The sequence below is a fragment of the Cololabis saira genome, chromosome 6 (assembly GCF_033807715.1).
Source record: "Cololabis saira isolate AMF1-May2022 chromosome 6, fColSai1.1, whole genome shotgun sequence".
Lineage (NCBI taxonomy): Eukaryota > Metazoa > Chordata > Actinopteri > Beloniformes > Belonidae > Cololabis > Cololabis saira.
The window spans coordinates 5,826,760-5,832,759 of NC_084592.1; positions in this window are offsets into that span (position 1 = coordinate 5,826,760).

The window sequence follows — 6,000 nt, forward strand, 5'->3', positions numbered from 1 at the left end:
GGAAGTGATGAGTTGCTCCGCAACTTTGTATGGAAACTTTAAAAGTTGAACAGGTTCATGTTCGAGGAGTAAACGCGGTTCTCTGTAAGTTATTTTAAGTTACTTCGCAGCTGTTTGGAGTGAAGATGCAGGTACAAAGTTCACTGAATACTCAACATTTACACTCTTTGTTTGAGTTGTGGTTGTACATGCATCTGTTAAGTCAGCTACGGAATTAAGAAAGAAAAATGAAAATATTCTCAAAAATATCTAATATTTTTTCCAGGAACATATTTTCTTGGAAATGACTGCAACAGCTGCCGTGAATGAAGGAAAATGACCATATTCATGCTTATTAGTTTTTCAGGTTAGTTTCAGGACACAATAGTTTTAGGTGTTACATGAAAAAATAAATATGAAAAAATTATGTTTGTCATATTCATTAATGCCTCATTGATTCAACTTTTAAGTAAGAGTTGAATCAATTATGCAGTCATATTAAATTGGACCTACTCAATTTGGCAAGAGTCAAACATCTCTCAGGAATAGATGTACGTGTTTTTCAAACATCGTCTAACTACAGACAGGTTGGTTCGATGAGTTTGTTCTCATTTTGGTGTCTTCACCGCTGTGGTTTTGTCGGCACAAAACCCCTGACATCGCTGATACATTTTCCTATCCCTTCTTAACGTGCTGGGTAAAGCAGTGAAATTGTATCATCGTCTCTGTTTGTTCTGCTTCCATCAGGCAAGCGGTACAGATACATACAGACCACAACAAACAGGCCGAGGGACGGCTTTTTCCCCAGAGCTGTCAGAGCCCTGACCCCCTGCAGACCCCCTCACACACAGACCCCTCCCGACCCCCCCATTTCAGATTATAATACTCTACTGCATTTATAAGTATTCTATTGTATTATATTATATCTTAAAGTATTTTATTGTGTAGTTGCTGTTGTTCTTCTTTTCTTTTTTTCTTTGCAAACGAGAGCTGCAATGTCAATTTCACTGAACTTGTTTAGCGACAATAAAGTGAGCTGATCTATGTACAGAAGACGTGTAATTTGAAAGAAACCACGCTCCTTCCTAACCCTAACCAAGTACTTTAGGTTACTAACCAAGCAGTGAGGGGAAGCAAAAGGAACAATAAAGGGTGGTAAAACAAAGCCCTTATTGCTTTTCCACCCTTCCAAGCACAGACTCCAGAATGACAGTATGCTCATGTTCTCAAATATTGCTGTGACCTTTGCCTTAGAGCACCTAAAGGAGCCTCAACATGTCCCAGTGTCAATAGTTTTGGCGGAGAGATTTGTGTGACTTGTAAGTCTGATTTTAAATCAGGAGAGCTCTGGGGTAGAAAGAAAAACATAAAGCAGGAAGATCAAGTCCACGTGAGGACGGGGTTCATGTACATGTAAAAACACATTAACATACATGTTTCTATATTTCATAGCTCAATATCTAGAGTTTCATTTATCGCCTGGATCTAATTCATTATTCTCCTCGTGTCTTGTGTCATCTCACACATTCTTTGTTTTTCATTTGTTTACCCCTCTCGTAACTTCAGCAGACAATGAGTTGCTTATCAGCCTCCTGTCTCTGCATGTGTCACCGTCGGTAGACAATGACAACAATGCCACGGCCTGCCAAGCCTGCGCTGATAATTACACCTTTGACAGAGAGTAGGACCACCCCCTTGTCAGTCTGAGGCCCAATAAACCGTGACAGCGACTGCAGTGAGACACCTGGGCGAACGTCTCAGAGGTGACGAAAGACGAATGTGCTGGTGAAGCGTGGCGCCTTGCCATGAGTGCACTCGCTGCCCTGTAATTTCAGCGTGCTTAAGGAATGAGTAGTCCGAGGACTTCCTGAAATGTCATGTTTGCTGTTACAAAATCATGCTTAGTGTTCACCAAGGCCTAACCCTGCAGGGCTTAATAGATGCTCTACAAACGATCACAGCTCCCAGCGTTGGTTGGTTATGCAGGAATGTACAGAATGCATAGCATAAGTTATGCAATCTGGCTTTCTTTACTGAGCATTGATTTTCAGTGTGCACCAAACAGCTTGCAGCTGAGATAAAAGCCCTTATGTAAAAGCCATATTTTCTTTCTTTCTTTTTTTTTTCCAAAGTGTACAGTCAGGAATGAGATACAGAAATGTTGGGATCATGGTCATAAAGTGGTGCAGAGGTGAAGTGGGATATGGACTGCTGGATTGGCGCATCATCTGCAGTTAAGCTGAAGCTGAATGAGCACCATTGTGGTGCGGGGTTGATATAATTCCTTGCTCTCGTTTTAGGTCAACTGTTAGCGGTGATGGGAAGAGGAAGACTGTGGATAGCAACGGTTGTAATGAGTCATTTCCTCACAGTGGATGACACCCGTTGAAGCGGTTGCTGCATTCCTATAAGGTAGTGGTTACCTTCCTGCTTGGCCCACCTTCGGTGGATAAGAAGATTTCCCGCCTCCTCCTCCCGGCATACACACCCTCCACCCAGACCACTTATGTTCTCTTCAAACTCCATTGCTGTTTATTTCACACATCTTTATATCTCACCAGCCTTTATTGAACAATTGAACAAATACAAGAAGACTGCAATTAATTAAAGGTTGCGATCAAATAAACTACAACCTAGTTTAACACTAGAACCGCCTGCTTTCTAGCCCCTCCCCCCCACAAGTAGCCGTCTCACAGACCCCCAGTTATTATTTTATTGTTAGGGTGCAGAAATCAGCTCTTGAAGTGTAAAAATTGGTATTAACACTTCTTCTGCATCATATTTTGTCTATGCGCATCTGCGTGTGTGCATGTGGGGTGGGGGTGCTGGGATAGGCTCCAGCAGACCCCCGTCACCCTGCAAAGGATAGATAATATGGATAATATAATATAATAAATAATACATGTAATATGTTTAAACGATCAGAACATATAGGAAAAGAACATTTAGGAAAAGTCAGGGAGTGACATACCTGTAAATTTTGTTTAGACAAATTTGTTCACGTAATAAAATCCTTAACCATCCGTGAGACCGCGTCGGTGGGTCTAGTGTCAAACAAACCACAATTACAATTTAATTATTTCAAGTGTAACTGTTTTCATTTATTGTGTAACAGTATTCTTTATGGTCAGTGTAATTATGTTCCGTGTGACAGTTTTACAATATAACAATTGCTAGCAATACATTATTCAAAAATGTCTCTATGCAAAGTATGTTAAAAAACATGAGCAACTCCCCGTCAGACAATCCCGTGCATTATGCTAGTAGTGTTCAAACATTCATTTTTGTCATTTGTTTGTCATGGTTGGGTGACCCCCTCTCGGGGAAGCACTGCTCTCAGGTGAGGTGGAACTGCAGGACATGATCCTGCAGCACAACCAGCATCCCACCAGAGAGGTGATGACTCTGAACTAGCTTAAGAAGATGCTTGGTGTTCCCTAAAAGAGCTGGAGGGATGGATGGGGAGATGGACGTGTAAACTCCACCTAGAAAGCTGCTTCAGTGAAGGAAGGCCCAGATAGAAGGTAGAGAATGGAGGGATAAATACAGGACTGTCTCAGAAAATTAAAATATTGATTTTCTGTAATGCAATTACAAAAACAAAAATGTCATACATTCTGGATTCATTACAAATCAACTGAAATATTGCAAGCCTTTTATTATTTTAATATTGCTGATCATGATTTACAGCTTAAGAAAACTTAAATATCCTATCTCAAAAAATTTGAATATTCTGGGAATCTTAATCTTAAGCTGTAAACCATAATCAGCAATATTAAAATAATAAAAGGCTTGCAATATTTCAGTTGATTTGTAATGAATCCAGAATGTATGACATTTTTGTTTTTTTAATTGCATTACAGAAAATAAAGAACTTTATCACAATATTTTAATTTTCTGAGACAGTCCTGTATTTGCATTTCTGACCCAAATAAATTGAACAAATCAGTAGATTATGGTCTGCCTCAGTTTCCTTCTCCTTGTGTTTCTTTGCAGAATCCCTGCAGTGTTTTCTCACTAAAAACTAAGCTACATGTATACTAATTCTTGTTTGTCATACTTTATTCAGTGTGTGTACCGTTACTTAAATTCAGGCCAGTCAAGTCAGATACCTCATAACTCAATCAGTCCCAGTTGATAACATAATCCTAGATATCAGAATGTAAAACTCCTACTTGTTTATCACTGAATATTTATAGTACTAGAAATGTGTTTGAAAGACTATCAAAGCTTAAATCCAGCAGCGTGCTCCAGTATCCTGCTCATGAATTAACATAAGGAGAGAATGAATGTCCCTACTTTGTAGCCGAGTAACTCCAGGCTCCAACTTGACCTTTCTGCTCCTTCTGCTTGTGTCATCCATCCCATGGTGGCTCCTTCAGCCATGTTTAATATGCAAGAGTAAGACGGCTTACATCACCCGCCGGCGCTGGTGTAACCACTAAAAACACTAACACGAATAACTAAACTCCACTTTATGCCTCCTCATGTTAATTTCTGTGTGCATTTTCCAGACTGCAGCTTCAGGCAGTTCCTTCACTTGTTTCTGTGTGCACTTGTTGAAGTTAATGCCATCGAAATTAGTGCTAAAGCAGAGAACCGGCACCGCACAAATGCAAGCATTCATGCTGACAAATCATTGAATAAAAATGGTCATGCATGCATGTGTATACTTGTACATATGACTCAGAGGTGGATAAATGTATAATTAAAATATAAACACCAAGTCTGATAAAATACAATGAGATCATGTTTTTTTTTTTTTTTTTAATTCACCTGCAAATGTGTTGCTTCCCAGGAAAAACATACAGTTTAAAAAAAATGAAGCAACACGACATAAAAATCTACCACGGGCAATAAAAAAGTAAAGGTCTGCTATGTCATCAGTTTCCCAAGGGTTTGTATCTTTGTTTACAGTTTCTTTGATATTCAAATACTCATAAATGTGTTAATTTCCCCCTTTAAATAATAACTTAAAAGATTCATCTTGCTTTGTATATTCTTCTTGCAAGCATCTGCAGCCTGCTGCTCTATTTTCTGGTGTCTCCTGGGTTGACAATTCAAACAAACTGTTGTTAGTGTGAGAGTCCCGCTGCCATCCTCACTGACAGAGCATCGTAACAACTTCAGATCAACTACAAGCCCAGAGTTAATGACTATCAGATGAAGAAAACTGTTTTTAATATGTGCAGTCCAAGACTTCATTAACCGTGTTTATTTTTTCTTGTAGTGGGGACAAAATAATGTAATAGGTAGCATAGTGAGGCAGTGGTTAACTCTGTCGCCTCAGATCTTCAAAGTATTCTGGTCAAATCCTGGTTGGAGCCTTTCTGTGTGGAATTTGGATGTTGGTTCTCCTGATATCCAGGGGCCAGATTCACCAATATGTTCTTAAGAACAATCTTAAGAAATGTCTTAAGATCTAAAATTAAGAAGTTCATAAGAAAGTTCTTAAGTGCAATTCCTCAATATTTTCTTAAGAACCGTCTTAAGAACTGTCATTTCTTCTGAATTTCTTATTTTTCCTACTTAAGAACTTCTTAAAATATGTCATTGCATTGCAGGCGCCAACAAACAACATTTATACAGGTAGTCAGTCACTCACTAAACATGGAGAAGGAGAAAAAGAGATGCAGGAACTTTTCAAGGTTATAGTGGATGAGATTAATGTGCGAAAAAAAATACTATTGGGGAAAATTAATAATAATTAACTACCACGCTAACTAACATGCTAACAAACAGTTAACAGGCTCTTTGTGTAATTAATTACAAAGTATATCCTCAAACTATGACCTATTAGTCTAAACTTGTCAAAAATGTGTTGAAAAAGGTGATATTACAGGCTTAGCTTTTCACAGAAGACATTTTAAGACAGGTCAAGGTTGTCTTAAAGTTAAGAAAAAGTCAAGAACAAATTTGAGAACTTTTATTTCAAGAATACCATTTTTTCTTAAGTTTTTTCTTAAGAAGAAACTTAAAGGAGCTTGAGACTCCTTTTAAGAAATGAGACTCTCTAGCGCC